This window comes from Procambarus clarkii, chromosome 20 (genome assembly GCF_040958095.1).
Source record: "Procambarus clarkii isolate CNS0578487 chromosome 20, FALCON_Pclarkii_2.0, whole genome shotgun sequence".
NCBI classification, from domain to species: domain Eukaryota; kingdom Metazoa; phylum Arthropoda; class Malacostraca; order Decapoda; family Cambaridae; genus Procambarus; species Procambarus clarkii.
Window position 1 is genome coordinate 26,094,438 of NC_091169.1, and position 19,831 is coordinate 26,114,268.

Genomic DNA, 19,831 nt, shown 5'->3' on the forward strand with positions numbered 1-19,831 from the left:
TACAGTCACTGGCCCCTCACATTACCGGCTGGTAATTTAAATGAAAATGGTGAAAGTTGAGTGAAAGTAACTGGGATTTTATCTACCTGTGAAAATGCACAAAGGTGAGCGAAAGTTCTGAAACTTGTCTATAAAAGCACTGAATCGTTTCTGAAACGGAGGGAACAAAAGTATATCAAAGTTCTAAACAAAAAAGTAGTGTAAAATATCCAAGAGAAAAGTTTCATTATGAATCGTTACATATGACGTGCTGTATATGTACAGTACTATATGTACTATTACATTAGTACATATACACTCACAGTCTTTTATAGTCCGTATAAATATCTATCGCATATAGTCTTTGTTACAACCCTGGGTTCCTTAGTTGGAAACCAGAGGTCAAATTGAGCTCTAAATAATTTACTTTACATATAATAACAAAAACCCAAATATAAATTGTTACATGCGTGTTTATATAGGCCCAGGTAGGGTTAGGAAAGGTGTTATGACCAAGTTGATTTAGGGAGTGAGTGCAGGCTGGGAGTCAAGCAAACACGGCTAAAACAGTGACAAAAATGTATAAAATACATACACTATAGCTGAATGGGATAATCTGCATTTTATACATATATCATCGTAGCGATATGTGCTCACAATTTTGCCTGTCATTACAACGCCTATCATCGTAATGATAGGCAAAAATATATATAATATGGGAGTTGGTTTAGTGACGCAGTTGGTAGCGAGGATTCTGAAGCCTACTAAAATGTTTTCTGCAGACAACGCTGACTAGAAACGGTAATCAGTACGCTTCACGAAGGCTGTGTTGTGGAGAAGCACAGGTAACGCACACGTATAGCCGTAATGGCTTGGGGCCAGATTCACGAAGCAGTTACGCAAGCACTTACGAACGTGTACATATTTTCTCAAAATTTGACGGCTTTGGTTACATTTATTAAACAGTTTACAAGCATGAAAACCTTCCAATCAACTGTTGTTATTGTTATAAACAGCCTCCTGGTGCTTCGGAGCCCACTAACTCTTTAATAACTGTAAACAAAGCCGAGAAAGATTGAGAAAAGATATACAGGTTCGTAAGTGCTTGCGTAACCGCTTCGTGAATCTGGCCCTTGGAACTTTCTCCTGATAGTTCCCTCCTTCCATCGCCATGGCGTATAGGCTCTGGAGCGTCTCTGGACATCCCCACACACTCTTGCGTCTACACCGGCGTCACGGTAGGGGACGCTATAGCAGTCAACCACATGGTAAAGGAACATGGATTCAGCCAACCTTAACAGCATAGTTAAGGACGATGAAGGTGGTTTGTCCCCCCTCACCAGGTGGGGGGGGCCGTGTTGGGGCGGGGGCGTCTCACCCCTGGAGCTAAAGCCATAGACGATATTCTCCTTTTTCAAGGTATTTCGTTTGGTGTCGGGAGAGTTTTTGAGTAAGTTGGCCCTGGTGTTCCGCGGAGCCTTAGCTGGTGTTCTGCGAAGCTCCTGGTGCTCCGCGGAGCCCTGGCTGGTGTTCTGCGAAGCTCCTGGTGCTCCGCGGAGCCCTGGTTCATTGCTTTATGCACGCTGTTGTTGAGAGCGCGCATAGTCAGTGATGACCAGTGTTGCCTCTCCCCGACCTTGACTGGACTTTTGGACTTGAACCATGAAAATGGAGGGATGATTTAACGCTTTATTACCCGGCGGGACCTTGTGATCGGCCAGGCTGTCACTACTCGCACCACCTGTCACGCTGCTGGACCCCCCATGTCCCCCCCCCACTCCCCTCTGTCTCTCTTTCTCTGGAATCTAATCAATCAATCCATTACTGGGAGTAAGGATGGAGTGGTGTCACATGACACGGAGGGGTGTAAGTGAGCCGAGTGTCGGGTGCTTCCGGGCTGTGTTCATAGCACAGGAGAGGCATAGATTACCCTCCCCTCAAACTCCATCCCTTCCCACTTCCGTCCCACGTGAATCTGCCAAGTCTCGGCCCCTAGCTAGCACAAACAGGTGAGCAGACCTCGAGTCACGACTCGAGGACTGGGACTCGACCTCCAGTCACACCTTCGAGAACAAGGAGGACACCTTAAAACTCCTGAAGGTATAAATGTATCGTGGCTATGAGGCGGGGCCACAGAGCTAGGTCACACTTCCCGTAGCCACACACCAACATGTACACAAGCATAGGTTTAAATGAAGCTATTGTGGTGATAATGGGCAGTTAGGTGTTCAAACCCCTACGTCACATACAGTAATTATTAATAATTAGCTCAGTTTAATTATACAATATTGTTAATTCTTTAGTTCCCGAATCCCTACATTGCTGGGACCGTGGACAATATAAGCCGTTAACTATCTCTAACTAGGTGGCAGACTGCGCCAATTATGATGTTAATATCGGGTTATTCGTCTCTAAAATTACAGCCATGACAAATGTTATTTATCAAGTAAATAAATTATATACATGTTGAAGATACAAAGGCGGATACTATCCACCCAGACACCAACCTGCATATCGTACGAACCATAACATATCTATGGCAGGGGGCCGGAAGATTATCGTACGAACTATGGCAGGGTATAACTACTATACCCTGGAAGATATAACTACTGCTTCGGGGACAGGGAGCATGTGTATCTGTATTATACTTTAGACATGTATAGAGTTCCGATACAACGCAGCCCCAAACTCCTGGGTACCTAGTTATTGCTTGGTGAACAGAGGCATCAGGTGAAAGGCAACGTGCCCAACCATTCCTGTCCCGCCCGGGAATCGAAACCAGGATCCCTGATTGTGAGTCGAGAACGAAGCCACCGTTCTACCGAGATCCATATAAGATATCGTACCCAGGAAGAGAAATAACGTATCAGATGCAGGGGTAATTTACGAATCATTTACCTGAATTTACGTGCTCCGTGCGATAAATAGCGTACGCCAAGACAAGTCTCGCTCATTTGCACGTACGGCGAGACAGGCTTGGGGGCTGCCCCTGTACGTAGGGCCGGCGAGACAGGCTTGGGGGCTGCCCCTGTACGTAGGGCCGGCGAGACAGGCTTGGGGGCAGCCCCTGTACGTAGGGCCGGCGAGACAGGCTTGGGAGGGAGGGGCTGGGCCAGCCCCCTGACGCGTCAACTGCCGCATGTGGTCGAGTTTAAAGAGAAAGGTGAAAGTGCTTTGACGATTTCTTGTTTGTGAAGAGGACCTTCAGTGAATGTTTATTTGATTATTGCTACATTAACGTTTGTTCGTGGGAACTAATGTTTGTAGAGTGCATTTGAATCACGTGGGTAAGTGTTTGTATCACGTAGTTAAGTGTTTGAATTACATGGAGGGGAACAGCTTGTATAATGGTCCTTCATGTACAGCTGATTGCTTCCCAGATCTCCTGTTAGCTGGGGGTGGGGGGGGGGGGTTATCTCAACAACCAATCTTCCTCAGTCTTAAGATGATACAACGATCCCCCCCCCCCTGGTATGTGGGAGCGTCTCGACCCACCAATCACCTCGTTCCCGACCTCTGTACATTGTTAAGGGGACACCTCCGTCAGTAAGGTGTAACGAGAGGAGTAATTCGACTTTGAAATATATGTACACACATTGTTTACTGTTTTTTTTTTACTATCCAGAGGTGTCAGAAGTAATCGCGGTGCCAGAAGTAATCGCGGTGCCAGAAGTAATCGCGGTGCCAGAAGTAATCGCGGTGCCAGAAGTAATCATGGTGTCAAAAGTTATCACAGCACCAAAAAGTAATCACAAGACCTAATTACAGATTTTTTGTAAATAAAAACCTAATTATAGATTTATTGCAAATAAAAACCTAATTATAGGTTTTGTAAATAAGACCGAGATATAGTTTTTTTCTGCAAATAAAGCACTTGTTTTCTAGTAAATTATGCATAATTATAAGTCTCCAAATGGAACCATTCAAGGGTTAACCAGACTATTAGGCTTACCAGGAGGCCTGGTCGACCATTAAGCGTAATATTAAACTTACTGTTAAGCTTACCATAAGCTTACAACCCCGGAGAGGACGAAAAGTAGAATTCTGTTACGTGGATTATGGTAAGGAAGATTGTATTACTGGAGCCGGAGCTGGAGGGGGGGGGGGCGTCTGAGGAGACACGCCTGAGCTAGCATCAACAGTTTAGTGGAACAATGCGAGAGAATATTGTGTCACAATGTAATTGTGAACGGTTGAAACATATTGCAGCAATATTTTGTGTGTTCTGAAGGTTTATGCTTGCGCCCGCCCGCACGCACGCACGCACGCACGCACACACACACACACACACACACACACACACACACACACACACATCTCAGGTATGAAAGAGAAATAGGCCACGAGTCTTGCATTAGACGACAACGACTAGAAAAGCAGGGGTCCAAGAGCTAAAGCTCGATCTTGCTAGCATTATATAATACATCAGGTACAAATAGATGAGTACACACACAATGATGCAAAAGAAAAGACTAATTTGCTGATGCAAAAATTACGAGAAGAATCAAGACAGATTAATATAGACAGGGACTACTAGAAGACCTGGACAAATTGGAGGAATGGTCTAGAAAAGGGCTGCTAAAGTTTAACTCAGCTAAGTGTAAAGTAATGAAACTAGGTGAAGAGAGCAGATGGATGAACACAAGATACCCCTCTGAGAAGTTAAATACTGCAAGTCAAGTAGAGAGAAAGATCTGGGGTTTGATATCACACCGAACCTGTCCCCAGAAGCCCACATCAAAATGATATCATCAGCGGCATATGCTAGATTGGCCAACATAAGAACTGACTTTTGAAACTTGTGTAAAAAATCATTTAGAACCTTGTATGCCATATATGTCAGACCAATCCTGGAGTATACAGCTCCAGCCTGGAGTCTATACCTTGTTAAATACAAGACAAAGTTAGAGAATACGAACAAGGGGACACAGGTGGGAACTTTGTTCTCAAATGAGCTACAGAGACATTAGGAAGAATTTTGTCAGTATCAAAATAGTTAACAAATGGAATACATTAGGAAGTGATGTTGTGGAGGCTGACTTCATACACAGTTTCAAAAGTAGATATGATAGTCCAATTGACTCGAGAACCTGTACACCAATATATTGACAGTTGAGAGGCGGGACCAAAGAGCCGAAGCTCAACCCCCGCAAGCACAACTAGGGGAGTACACACACCTCTCCGTCTTTCTCTTCAAGTGGCCGTCTCCGTTACATAGTGTAGTTGTATATTGCTTTCCGGGTTACTGAACGAGGCGTCGGGGGGACCAGACTGGCTTGGTGTGAGTGATGATGATAGCCCATAATATGGGAGTCGAGATAACGTGAAGCCTTTGACTGTGGGTTTCTTGTGGGTGAACGTGTCGTTTATTATAGACGAGTGTGTTGTAACTATTTCTGTAGTTTGTGATTAATCTTAAACGAACTTACGGTTTCTGTTGCCTTCGTGAATTATTTCGTCGATGCCTAATGTTATCTTCCCCGGTTATAATTTATTTCCACTCTACTCAAATTTGAGGGACCGGGGTTCAGTTCCCGGGCAGGACAGAAATGGTTGGGCACGATTTCAGTCACCCGTGTGTGTACGTGTACTCACCTAGTTGTACTCACCTAGTTGTGTTTGCGGGGGTTGAGCTCTGGCTCTTTGGTCCCGCCTCTCAACCGTCAATCAACAGGTGTACAGATTCCTGAGCCTATCGGGCTCTGTCATATCTACACTTGAAACTGTGTATGGAGTCAGCCTCCACCACATCACCCCCTAATGCATTCCATTTGTCAACCACTCTGACACTAAAAAAGTTCTTTCTAATATCTCTGTGGCTCATTTGGGCACTCAGTTTCCACCTGTGTCCCCTTGTGCGTGTTCCCCTTGTGTTAAATAGACTGTCTTTATCTACCCTATCAATCCCCTTCAGAATCTTGAATGTGGTGATCATGTCCCCCCTAACTCTTCTGTCTTCCAGCGAAGTGAGGTTTAATTCCCGTAGTCTCTCCTCGTAGCTCATACCTCTCAGCTCGGGTACTAGTCTGGTGGCAAACCTTTGAACCTTTTCCAGTTTAGTCTTATCCTTGACTAGATATGGACTCCATGCTGGGGCTGCATACTCCAGGATTGGCCTGACATATGTGGTATACAAAGTTCTGAATGATTCTTTACACAAGTTTCTGAATGCCGTTCGTATGTTGGCCAGCCTGGCATATGCCGCTGATGTTATCCGCTTGATATGTGCTGCAGGAGACAGGTCTGGCGTGATATCAACCCCCAAGTCTTTTTCCTTCTCTGACTCCTGAAGAATTTCCTCTCCCAGATGATACCTTGTATCTGGCCTCCTGCTCCCTACACCTATCTTCATTACATTACATTTGGTTGGGTTAAACTCTAACAACCATTTGTTCGACCATTCCTTCAGCTTGTCTAGGTCTTCTTGAAGCCTCAAACAGTCCTCTTCTGTTTTAATCCTTCTCATAATTTTAGCATCGTCCGCAAACATTGAGAGAAATGAATCGATACCCTCCGGGAGATCATTTACATATATCAGAAACAAGATAGGACCGAGTACAGAGCCCTGTGGGACTCCACTGGTGACTTCACGCCAATCGGAGGTCTCACCCCTCACCGTAACTCTCTGCTTCCTATTGCTTAGATACTCCCTTATCCACTGGAGCACCTTACCAGCTACACCTGCCTGTCTCTCCAGCTTATGTACCAGCCTCTTATGCGGTACTGTGTCAAAGGCTTTCCGACAATCCAAGAAAATGCAGTCCGCCCAGCCCTCTCTTTCTTGCTTAATCTGTGTCACCTGATCGTAGAATTCTATCAAGCCTGTAAGGCAAGATTTACCCTCCCTGAATCCATGTTGGCGATTTGTCACGAAGTCCCTTCTCTCCAGATGTGTTACCAGGTTTTTTCTCACGATCTTCTCCATCACCTTGCATGGTATACAAGTCAAGGACACTGGCCTGTAGTTCAGTGCCTCTTGTCTGTCGCCCTTTTTGTATATTGGGACCACATTCGCCGTCTTCCATATTTCTGGTAGGTCTCCCGTCTCTAGTGATTTACTATACACTATGGAGAGTGGCAAGCAAAGTGCCTCTGCACACTCTTTCAGTACCCATGGTTTCAGTACCCATGTGTTCACCTAGTTGGGTTTGCGGGGGTTGAGCTCTGCTCATTCGGCCCGTCTCTCAACTGTCGATTAATCAACTGTTACTAACTACTAGTGTGTGTGTGTGTGTGTGTGTGTGTGTGTGTGTGTGTGTGTGTGTGTGTGTGTGTGTGTGTGTGTGTGTGTGCGCGCGCGCGTTAGGAACTAATAATTTCTTTGCTTTACTAATACTGTACATGAATGCGATATAGCAACAATGTTGTTGTTTACTGACTGTCTTGAGTACACTGTGGTTTACCATTTCCTTCACGTTACTCAGTACCTACTGGCTTAAATACTGAGATCAAGAAAACACCTGTTTTGGTTTCTGTTAATACCGTTACAAGTTGTTCATGACCAGTAACGGAGTGCCTGGTCCACACATGTCCGGTATGGCTGGACGCTGAAGCCGTCTACTGGCCCAGCAATATTGTCTAGAACAAGAGAGATTGTATATCATTTTACAAATGTCAGTACTTGCTGCAAATTGCTGTTAATTACCAACTGGATTCGCTTGTATATTGGCCATACTGAAGTGATATTTGCTTATGTGCTCAAAATGCAGTAGATGCTTAATGTGCAATAGTGCAATAAGCACTCAGAATATAACGCGCTCAACTTGAAAAAAAGTTAATCAAAATGTAACAGATGCTAAGAATGCAGCAGATGTTCAAATTGCAAAAATGGGGTAAAAATGCAACCGGTAGCTGCAACTGGCAGCTTAGCGGCCCAAGGGCTTGAACCCAACATGTCCACAGCTTGTGTTTCAGAGTACTGCAGCTTTTGACAATTTTGCTGGGAAAGCTACGCACGTTTTCCAGTAACACAAGCTTTCTAAAACGCCGTCCAACTCTTAAGACATGAAGGTTGTGAATTATTGCTTCCTCAACGTGATCAAGTCTGATTAAGGCCTTTTGCACCCTCTGTATGATTATTTGCTACTACTCGAAGGATGAATATGGGGTGCACAATACACTACCACTAGCAGGAGAGTATGGGGTGCACAATAATGTAGCCACCTCCGGCTGCAACAATCAAACCATTGCCCTGCTATAACCCTTGTGTAGCGGAGAGAGCGTGCGGGACCAGCCAGAGTGACACAGACATACATACAAATAGATACATTAGCAGAAAAAGAAAGCTTAGTATAGGCTTGCAGTATCCTCCTTCATCTGCAGGCGTTTACTGTACATTGGGCATGACTAGCATGTACAGGCGGATGGAGCTAGCACGAGCGGGGCGGGTGGAGCGAACGCCAGCGGGGCGAGTGGAGCCAACGCCAGCGGGGGCGGGTGGAGCGAACGCCAGCGGGGGCGGGTGGAGCGAACGCCAGCGGGGGCGGGTGGAGCGAACACGAGCGGGGGCAGGGTGGAGCTAACGCCAGCGGGGCGGTTGGAGCGAACACGAGCGGGGCGGGTGGAGCGAACAGGAGCAGACGAGTATGCAGTGCCCTTGGAAACAGCTGCCAGTGGCGGGACAGTATGGACAAGCATTGCACCTGTCGGCCAAGTTTGCGGTTGACTGGAGGATAATTATGACCCTCCTCTCAGACATAATAGTGATCTCAACACCGCGTGCCTGGGGTCAACAGCCGTCATTTTCATTTTATAGAAAGCTTTTAACTGCCCCGGTATGAAGTTGTCTGCCTGTAACTTCTCTTTATGTACACACACAGATAAATACACAACAGTATATGTATCGGCAGTTATTTTAAAGGCCAGTAGATTTCTATATATTTCATAAATACAATTTACTTAATGTTTTGATGTAAAACTTATCACACCCGATATTATGAGCAAAGGCTCATAATATCTGTGATCAGACGATTATAATGGGAATGTTGGTATTGGGGAAGGGAGAGAGAGTTAGTGTATTAGATTATATATAAGAATTCTTAAATTCTTGTAAATAGCCATTAGCACGCATAGCGTTTCGGGCAGGTTCTTAATCCTAATTTTTCCCTGGGATACGACCCACCAAACTGTCTAACAGGTACCCCATTCACTGCTGGGTGAACAGAGGCTACAGTTAAGGATTGGTGCCTAGTCAATTCTCAGTGACCAGGATCCGAACCAAAGCCAAATCACTCGCAAAGCGCTTGGAGAGTGTTTTACCACAGGGCCACCAAATTACAGCCCCGTTCCTGTGCCAGGCGAGTCCACTACAGGCTCACCATAGCCCGTGCTACTTGGAACTTTTTGTTCCCAGTAGCTGAATCTAAAACAACAAAAAACTGCTCCACGGGGACTTAATCTTCGGAGGATTAATCGTGATTTTTGGGTATTAAAGGTGGCCAACTGTTCGTCTTTCCTTGTGCAGTGAATGAAACTAATAACATCATATAGTTTTGTAAACTAAACAGTACTTATGTAATAATAATCCTACTAAAATAATTGCAAAACGAAATATAATAGAAAACGCAAAAGAAAGAACAAGAGGAAATATAGAAAACGCTTTATAGAAATGCGTTTCTAAAACGAAATATAGAAAGTGTGGTCTTGCCCGAAACTGCACGTATTAATGGCTTCAGGCATTGTATGTACTAGCTCTATCTTTTAATCTGACATTATGTTTGTAACTAATTTCAATGTATGTACCTTTATCTGAATAAATATCTTATTTAGAAATAAGAACCAAGAGGAAATATAGAAAACGCGGAAGTAAGAACAAGATGAAATATATAGGAAGGTAAAAGAAAGAATGTGAAGAAATATATAACAAAAAATACTCTGTGGTGTAAACTGGAGAGGAAGCTTGGTAATGCAGGAAGTGATAGCGTGGAGGCGGGCGCTGGTATGACGCTGCAGGAACAAAATATGTGCTCGTAGTGTCTTCCTCTTGGGGTTTGTTTACACCTTCTGTTGCTCGGGCAACGGTGACGCCGCGGCGGGGGAAGTGGAGTCGCGGGGGTCAGAGGACGATATTCCTGTACCTCCTCCGGGTTAATTTGCCGCTAAAATATATCATTAAATCCACCCCTTCACTCCCCCCAACCTCCATCTAGTTTGTTTTAGAGAGTATGTAATAGAGCTTTTTATCAATATACATGACAGGGCATAACTAGCCGATCTCTCACGGTATTCAAGAGAGAGCTTGATATAACACAACCAAAGAATATCTGATCAACCAAGCTTTGATTTATACGTCAGAGTGCGAGTAGCGGCGTCTAACAATCTGGTTGACCACACTACCAACCAGGAGTCGTGGTCAGAGACCCGGCCCACAGGGACATTGAAACCCGATATCAGCAAAAGTTAAAAAAAAAAAAAAGTTCAATAAGTTCAAAAGGTAAGCAGCTGTTGTGGTTTGCATCATTGGGAAGGCGAGGACTTGGTCTTGGGAAGCCTCCCTGAGCCCAACATCAAGGAGATACCAGTATCTGAACCAATTCAAGCCACAGGTTAATACTGAGACAATCCCCCCCCTTTCAGAATAACTAGTGTTTGAGGTTTACTTTAGTATCCCCTGTTCCCCAGTCTCAACCCCCCCCCCCCAGCCGTTAGGTATACAGGAATACTGTACACATGATTACGGTTTACCAGAAGTAAATTCTGGACAAAATTAGATGTTTTCCACACGTGAACTCTGCGTGTATGTTGGGTGGAGGGGGGGGATTGTGGGGGAAGGGTTGATTGTTAAGTAACGGGGCGGGAAGATTGAAGGAACAGTACACAGGTACACGAGCGGTCCACTTTGTGTGGGACCTGGTCCAGTGGTGGTCCCATAGTGTGCGGACCACCCGACGGTCGGGCGGAGGAGTACATGACGACTGAATGAAGTAATTAACGCAGATTTATCATCAATTTACGTTAGTAAGGGATGGTTACTACTCAGCGTATAGTTATTTACAATGTATTATATATTTGCTATAGACTAATAGAAGCTGTCTGATTCATATAGGCTAGTAGGCCTTCGGACCTATATTGCTTCATGCTTGCTGTCTGCTTATACACTGTGGTGAAGCAGCGTACAGGGGCGATGCGTAGCCCCCGAGCAGCAGCGTACAGGGACTCCGTTACCCTTGCCCCTGAAGCCCTTGGGGCGCGGGGCTGACGTGTGAGTAAGGAGGACCATCTGCTGGGGTCAACACTCCCTCCTCCTCCTCTTGTGTCCTCTTCCTTCCCTCCCTTGTTCTCTACTTCATTCGCCTTCTTATGTGCCTCCTGTGTTTACTTTTCAAGCTCATTTTCCTCCTGAATTTCTTAATTCCTCTTCCTTCTTCTGATCCTGCTTCTACTACTGCTCTTCGTGTTCCTCCTGCTTTATTCACTTCTCCCTCCACCACTATGAAAAGCTAGTAAACAGATTACTAGTGGATGAACATGGACGAACAGTTAATGATTGGTGGCCTAAACGTTCCAATTCCCAGCCCAGGAACCGTGGACGCCAACACTTGCGACGGAACTGGTGATGGCCTTCGCTAGTGGTGGTGTTAGGCAGCTGGTGATGGTAGCAGCTGGTGGTGTTCGCTAGTGGTGGCGTTCGCCAGTTGTGGTGGTAGCTGGGGTGGTGTGGGGTACAGGAGTGCGTCCCGTCATGCCTCGCGGGTAGTGGGTACTCCCGAGCCCTGGCCTGTTTGCTCTCTCACCAGTCCGCTATAGTCGCCTCCTCTGGCCAGGAGTGCTGTCGTGGTGTCGTGGTGTGGGGCAGGTGTATGGCGAGGTGAAGAGAGGGTGTGACGTAGGAGATGACGTGGATATGTTGGGATTTAATGTTAGGGGTCTGACTTTGGAGGTGCGTAGCGTAATGGCGCTTCGGTGTATTATACACGACTTTCGTATCGGTAGGATTGGGTTACGAACGATCTCTTTTAGTAAGTGTGTGTGCGCGCCACATCGCCATGTACCGTAGTGTCTGATTCACTTCTATAGACTTTGAATACAAAATCATAAGACTTCTAGAGAGCCGTATGTGAGAACTCCCACTCTCAAGAGAGACGGTCGTGCTTCATGCTGGTCGGCGTTCAATCCCTGACCTGTCAAAGTGGTTGGGTACCTATTCCTCACCCCACCCCCCTTCCCATCCCAAATCCTTATCCTGACCCTTTCCCAGTGCTATACAGTCGTCTTGGCGCTTTCCCATGATAATTCCCCCCTCTCAAAGTATCTTAAGTGAAGTGAGAAAAAAAGAATTGAATAAAACAAAACAGTGAAAGAAAGCTTCTTAAGAAACCTAACAAGTTAGTACTTAAAATAATTCAAGTTCATGTATCACGGAACTTTATCACCAGGAAGGTCTAACACAGAAAAAGTTTTATGAGAAAATATTTGAGGCAATGTGTGTGGAGTCATCTTTCATCCAGGGTTCCCCCAGACGCCAGTTCGATCCCACTTCAGTGATAGTCTCAAAGATTGTTCGCGTTATTGAGATATTGTGCACATATATACGTTTTGGAATAACAAAGTGAACAGAAAACTATATCAACGTGTTGTTCTTGTGAGAAAATAAGATGGTAATGATGCTGGTGGAGTGATAACAGGTGTGGAGGGTCGGGCACGCCACAGGTGTGTAGGGTCGAATGAGGGCACGCCACAGGTGTGGAGGGTCGAGGACGGGCACACCACACGTGTGGAGGGTCGAGTGAGGGCACGCCACAGGTGTGGAGGGTCGGGCACGCCACACGTGTGGAGGGTCGAGGGCGGGCACGCCACAGGTGTGGAGGGTCGACTGAGGGCACACCACGCGTGTGGAGGGTCGAGTGAGGGCACGCCACAGGTGTGGAGGGTCGAGTGAGGGCACGCCACAGGTGTGGAGGGTCGAGTGAATGACGCGGATGTGAATCGGTAGCAAAATTTCCCGCAATATTTATTATTTGTATTTAGTACAGTCGGGTTCGTTCTTGACTCGCAATCTGGAATTCCGGTTCGAATCCGGGCGGAACAGAAATGGTTAGGTGCGTTTCCTATTACCTAATGCACCTGTTCACCTAGCAGTCAATAGGTACCCAGGTCTTGGTCAACAGTTGTGGGGTTGCATCCTTTCAGTAATTCAGCCTTTTTTTTTGGGGGGGGGGACCTCGATAAAAGCCTAATATATATATATATATATATATATATATATATATATATATATATATATATAATATATATATAATATATATATATATAATATATATGTACACTGGCTGTCTGTCCCCAGACACATGTTATTAATGTGTATAGATAACAGATTGAGAGAGAGAGAGAGAGAGAGAGAGAGAGAGAGAGCGCCTTTAGATCCACACGTCCAGTCAGGCAAAACATCTTCAAATCATGAAAACCAAATTTGTCCATATTTAGAGACCGTTCACTCACGGCTACTAAGCAGTTGTGGGAAAATGGGGGGTGGAAATAGGCGTGAGAGTGTACCTTAAGTCACTGGCCTGTGCTGGAGGGTGTGTGGAGTGGCAGCCTCATGGAGTCAACAGTGGTGCGAGGCTTCCCACCACTGTAAGGGACTAGTTAGTAACGGCCAGTCCTCGTCATGGCTGCCACACTCCATATGTTGTCCCCTTTCCATATTATCTCCTCTCTCCCTTCCCATAAGCTCCCCTATCTGCTCGTTCTCGATCTTTTTCTCCTCATTATCTCGTTCTTATTATCCCCTCTTTCCAGTATCTCCTCTCCTCATTATTTCTTTGGTTAGATGTATTACGATGATGAGGGCGTGTTCTGTGTCGTGTGAGAGATCTGGTTGATTGGAGAGGGAAGCTAGTTTGGAGGAAGGCTAGTTTGGAGGGAGCCTAGTTTGGAGGGAGGGTAGATTAGAGAGAGGGTTAAACAAAAACGGCGAAAAGTCTTTAAAACCGTTAAATATGTTAGGATATTTTAAATTTAAACCCAATTCTTGAATCAAGGAAATTGAATTAGGATATAGTTGTAACCAAATAAAACAGTAAATGCAAGTGAAGTAATTCACCAAGGGGGCAACAACAACAGCATCAAACACCCACAGGGCCCAACAGCCGTTGTAACAGCCGCTAGCCACATTTGCAACCTCCTGCCAACCGGTTCTGTACAGGAATTGTCCCCAGGGAAGCGAACGGTAATAACCACATCCATTAAGCCGAGCCAGGGGACTGTTAACGGGGGTAGAAGACTATACCTGATATAGATGGATACAAAATAAAATAGAATATTGCTATTTTAGAAACTTGCAAACGAACATTTAAAACCCATATACCATCGACACACGGAAGCGAAGGCGGTCGGGCAAGACAAGAAACAGTTAGCCCAACAGGAGAGGAATGGGAAGGGAGAGATAAAGACAGGTGGAGGTGAATTAGGAAGGAATGAAGGGGGAGAGAAGAGTGTGGAAGAGGATGAAGTTCAAGGAATATTGGAGGATCGTCTTGTACCTGCCACCTCAGCAGACGCAGCAGACGCAGCAGCCGCAGCAGACCAGCAGGAGCCACATCAAGGTCAAAAAGCGGTGAGTCTCCCCTAGAAAGGGGGTTAGGATGTGGTCTGTGCTATTTGCGATTTAAAAGGTTTAAGAGCTCTATTACGGGCTATTCATGCCCGTGCCACCTCTTGGGTGGCTTGATCTTCATCAATCAAGAGCTCTAGCGCTTCGGCTCCGCCAACTGGCACCCTGTATCTGCCTCTTGTCTCCTCTGGTTACTCCCGCTTGCTTGTGTTTGTGGTAATAATTTATGTGGAAATGTCTCATTACTCGTGTTTTAGTTGTATAAACTGCTGTATTTTGTGCTGAATTATGTTTAAGTATTTACTTCTGCTTATGTCTGTCGTGTATTATACTGTATAACATACAGTATGACTTAACAAGTATTACACGGTATGTAAAGTATTATACCGAATAGCATGTATTACACTGTATACCATATATTATACTGTATACCATGTATTACACTGTACCATGTATTACACTGTATAACCACCACCAGAAACCTGTGCTGGAACAGCCGGAATTAGGAATATATGGAATTTTATCCCGGAGTGGAGCCCCTCGCCTGTTCCCACGACCTGTCCTCAGGCCAGGCGGCCGCCCGACCCGAAGACGCAGTCGGCAAACCTACAGTTTTCAAAATTTGAATTTTCTCTAGTAAAAGTTAATATTAACACATATTAGAATGTGGTGTATAATTAGGCTTAACTTAGCTCAGGTGGTTAGGTTCTGTTGATAGTTATTGGTATTCAATAACCTTCCTGTTCCTGAACGCTCTCAGAACTGCTGCGCTGCGTCACACATTGCGTCACGAACACAACCTATGAGTATTTGCGTGCGGGTGCGCGCGCCGGTGTGTATTAATGTGTGTGTGAGTGCGCACGCCCTCTGGCTGGTGTGCACTCCGGCTTGTGTTGTACAGAAACGGATTACCGTGAATTGCACATAATCTGGAACATGAGTGAAGCGAATTTGATTGTTTTTCTCCTTCGTTGACTCGCAAAGACCACTAACACCTCGCCAGTCATCTTTAGCGAGTCTCCAGCTCCCTTGACACAGTTAGTCATCGTCGTGGTTAGGTCGTTTATGGAGATTCACGCGCACGTCCTAGGCTTCTGTTGACAGGCATTACAAAGACGCTCTGCTGGCGAGATGTTTTACAAGCTAAATATATTTATAATCTTCCTTTGTAATATATCGACTCTTCCTTGAAATATATTTACAATCTGAGCCATTGTCATCTTCCTCCGGGAAATTATTTCTGCGTGAAGTCCAGAAAAATAATTGGCCAATGAGCGGCTACCTCCACAAAGGCCAAGTTTTTATTCAAGTTTTTGTTCTATTTACCTCTCAGAAATGTTATTTTATGATCGTTAAAGTTAACGAAAAAAGCCTCTCGAAGATTTAAACAAAAATGGGAAGGTTATTGTAAGTTTTTTCAGTCCATATGTGTGCCCGTACTCACCTAGATGTAATTACCTAAGTGGATGAGAGCTACGCTCGCGGTGTCCCGTCTTCCCAGTACTCTTTGTTGTGTAAAGCTTTGAAACTACTGACGGTTTTGGCTTCCACCACCTTCTCATTTAAGTGAGAACGTACTTGCAGTTCACTTATGTGCTTGCAGGGTTGAGCTAGGCTCCTGGCCCCGCCTTCCGAACGTTCTTAGATAATGCAATGACTCATTTCTCACGCTTCTATCATATTTACATTTACAATTTTGAATCGAATTATCTTCAACGACTTCTGCATCTAACCTGTTCCATTTATTGACAAATCTGACACTGAAACTGTATAGTGAAAAAATAGTGTTACAGTGAAAATTTCATTTACACGAGTGCGTAAATTAGTACACGTGTATAAATGAATGCATATTAACTGACCTTGCCACACCATGTCTGCGTATTGTCTTCAAAGTGAAGGTTAATCTTGAAGTCAGCAAGAACTTAGACCTCGCCACATCCGGTCTGTAACAACCCTGTTAAGTTACTGAGGCAGGCTCGCTGGCTCCGACCCGTCCTCGACTCAGTCCATTACATCCAGCGGTCGACCCCACAGACGCATTCATAAAGTTTTGCATGGTGTTCCGTCAAAACTGGAATTTTCTCAAATATAAATTAATATTATAATATATTATCATATTGTGCATAGGTTAGGTTAGCTGTTTAGGTTCTGTTGGCGATTTTTTTTATTGATATATACAAGAATCGTTTAACAACCAGGTACCCATTTTACTATTGAGTTAAACAGAGGCTACAGTTAAGGATTTGCGCCCAGTAAATCCTCCCCCCCCCAGCCTGGATACGAACCCAAGACAAAGCGCTCGCGGGACGCCAGGCGAGTGTCTTAACCACTACACTACGGGGGGCTGCTATTTGTATGTGTAGTACGTGGGCAACCCGTCCTCGACTCAAGTCCATTACCTTCAGAGGTCAACCCACAGACGCATTCATAAATTTTAACATGCTAATCATTCAAAACGGGAATTTTCTCAGGTATAAATTAATATTATAATGTATTGGCATATTGTGTATATATAGGCATAGGATAGGTTAGGTCAGGTGTTTAGGTTCTGTTGGCGATTATTTGTATTTGTAGTACGTGGGTGAAGCATTTATAGCGTTGCGATTCGAACAAAATTCGTCAGTGAAGCACTTGTTCCGGATATGTTCGAACGTCAGCAGCTGTGAGTCGTGTGTAAACCGCTTTTCATTCATAAACAGGGGGTTTGGCGGGTGGATGGAATCACTTTTGAATCTTTGTTTGGAGGACGGGCTGATTTATAGCGTTGTGATTCGAACAAAATTCGTCAGTGAAGCACTTGATCCGGATATGTTCGAACGTCAGCAGTTGTGAGTCGTGTGTAAACCGTTTTTCATTCATAAACAGGGGGTTTGGCGGGTGCATGGAATCACTTTTGGATCATTGTTTGGAGGACGGGCGTGGGTGAAGGAATTACAGCGTTGTGGTTCGAACAAAATTGGTCTGTGAAGCACTTGTTCCGAAGTGTTCGAACGTCAGCAGTTGTGAATCATGCAGTCCATCTTCCAAACAAAGTCCCAAAAGTGATTACATGCACCCACCAAACCCGCTGTTTACGAATGAAAACGGTTTACACACGACTCACAACTGATTTCGTTCGAACACTTCGGGAACAAGTGCTTCACTGACGAATTTTGTTCGAACCACAACGCTATAAATGCTTCACCCACGTACTACAAATGATCGCTAACAGAACCTAAACACCTAACCTAACATAACCTATGCCTATATTTGCACAATATGCTAACATATTATAATATTAATTTATATTTGAGAAAATTCCAGTTTTGAATGAACAGCATGTAAAAATTTATGAATGCGTCTGTGAGGTCGACCCCCAACCCGTTCTCACTGTTTAAAGCAGCGGCCGTCCTCCGCAGACGCATTCATCAATTTTAACATACTGTGTATTAAAAATTGGTTTGTTCTCATATATAAATTAATATTCTTATACATAAAAATTTTATGTATAGTTTGGCGTAGGTTAGGTTAGGTGTTTAGGTTCTGTTGGTAATTATTTGTATTTATAAGTTCGTGGGTGAAGCATTTATAGAATTGTGGTTCGAACAGAGGACGTGAGCAAAGCACTTGTTCCGGAAGCGTTCGGACGTCATCAGTTGTGAGTCGTGTGTAAACCGCTTTTGATTCATTAACAGGGGGTTTGGCGGCTGGATTAAAGAGCTTTGATCTTTGTATGCGAGAACTGGTTGCGACCCCTGGATGTAATGGACTTGATTCGAGGACGGGTTGGAGTCGTGTGTGAACCGTTTTTTATTCATAAACAGGGGGTTTGGCAGATGCATGGAATCACTTTTGGGGTCTATGTTTGGAGGACGGGCTGCTGGCTCTGTTAACGTCTGGTCTGGCTTTACTGTGGCTTCACGAACCTTTGTGGTGGTGGTGACCCTTTATGTGGTGGTCATTGATTAAAAACTTGAGAGAGTAAAAAGCTGTACAGCAAGAATGGTGTTCACAGAGGTAACGCCACGTGGTGCAGGGAAGGTAGGCCTAGTGACTAACAGGAGACGTAAGGAAGAGTGTCCCTGGTGTTGTCAACACGTGAGGAGGATGGGGTGTTAACTCCACACAGCGTCAGGCAGAAGGGTTTTGGGGCTCAGGAGCTGAAAATTTACCCTGCAGGGACTGATAGATAATACGTTTAAGATCTTGGATTCATCTTCACTGTTCTTTCTAAGTTTCTTTCTTCCTCTCTTCCTCCTCCTCCATCCTCTCCCTCTCCTCCTCCTCTCCTGCCTCCTCTCCGCTCGTCATGGTTCGCGGCCTTCCCCGTTAAGTCACAGCCTACAATCTCACCAGACTCACGCCTTGTACTCGCCTAGTTGTGCTTGCGGGGGTTGAGTTTCGACTCTTTGGTCCCGCCTCTCAACTGTCAATCAACTGGTGTACAGGTTCCTGAGCCTACTGGGCTCTATCATATCTACATTTGAAACTGTGTATGGAGTCAGCCTCCACCACATCATTGCCTAATACATTCCATTCGTTAACTACTCTGACACTGAAAAAGTTCTTTCTAACGTCCCTGTGGCTCATTTGGGTACGTGAGGTTTAGCTCCCTTAGCCTTTCCTCGTAGCTCATACCTCTCAGTTCCGGGACCAGTCTGGTGGCATACCTCTGAATCTGAATCTTCTCTAACTTTTACTTGTATTTAAGTAGGTTTGGACTCCAGGCTGGAGCTGCATACTCCAGGATTGGTCTGACATAAGTGGTATATAAAGACAGTTCTTATATTGGCCAATCTAGCATATGCCGCTGATGATATCCTTTTGATGTGGGTTCTGGGGACAGGTTCGGTGTGATATCAACCCCAAGGTCTCTCTCTATTTGACTCTTGCAGGATTTCACCTCCCAGATGGTACCTTGTGTTCAGCCTCCTGCTCCCTTCGCCTAATTTCATTACGTTACACTTTCCTGAAGTGAACTGAGTAGCCATTTTCCAGACCATTCCTCCAGTTTGTCCAGATCGTCTTGTAGTCTCTGTCTATCATCACCTGTCTTGATTCTTCTCATAATTTTTGCATCAGCAAATACATATGTATTGTGTACATTCACCTAGTTGTGCTTGCGGGGGTTGAACTCTGGCTCTTTCGGCCCGCCTCTCAACTGTCAATCAACTTTTTTTTTACACACACACACACACACACACACACACACACACACACACACACACACACACACACACACACACACACACACACACACACACACACACACACACACACACACACACACACACACACACACACACACACACACACACACAC

The 19,831-nt window shown here is 45.0% G+C and overlaps 1 protein-coding gene across 1 annotated transcript in view; it reads left to right on the top strand.

Moving 5' to 3' along the window:
• mwh (multiple wing hairs) overlaps nucleotides 1-19,831 on the top strand; it is a 51,824-nt gene that overhangs the window by 15,554 nt on the left and 16,439 nt on the right.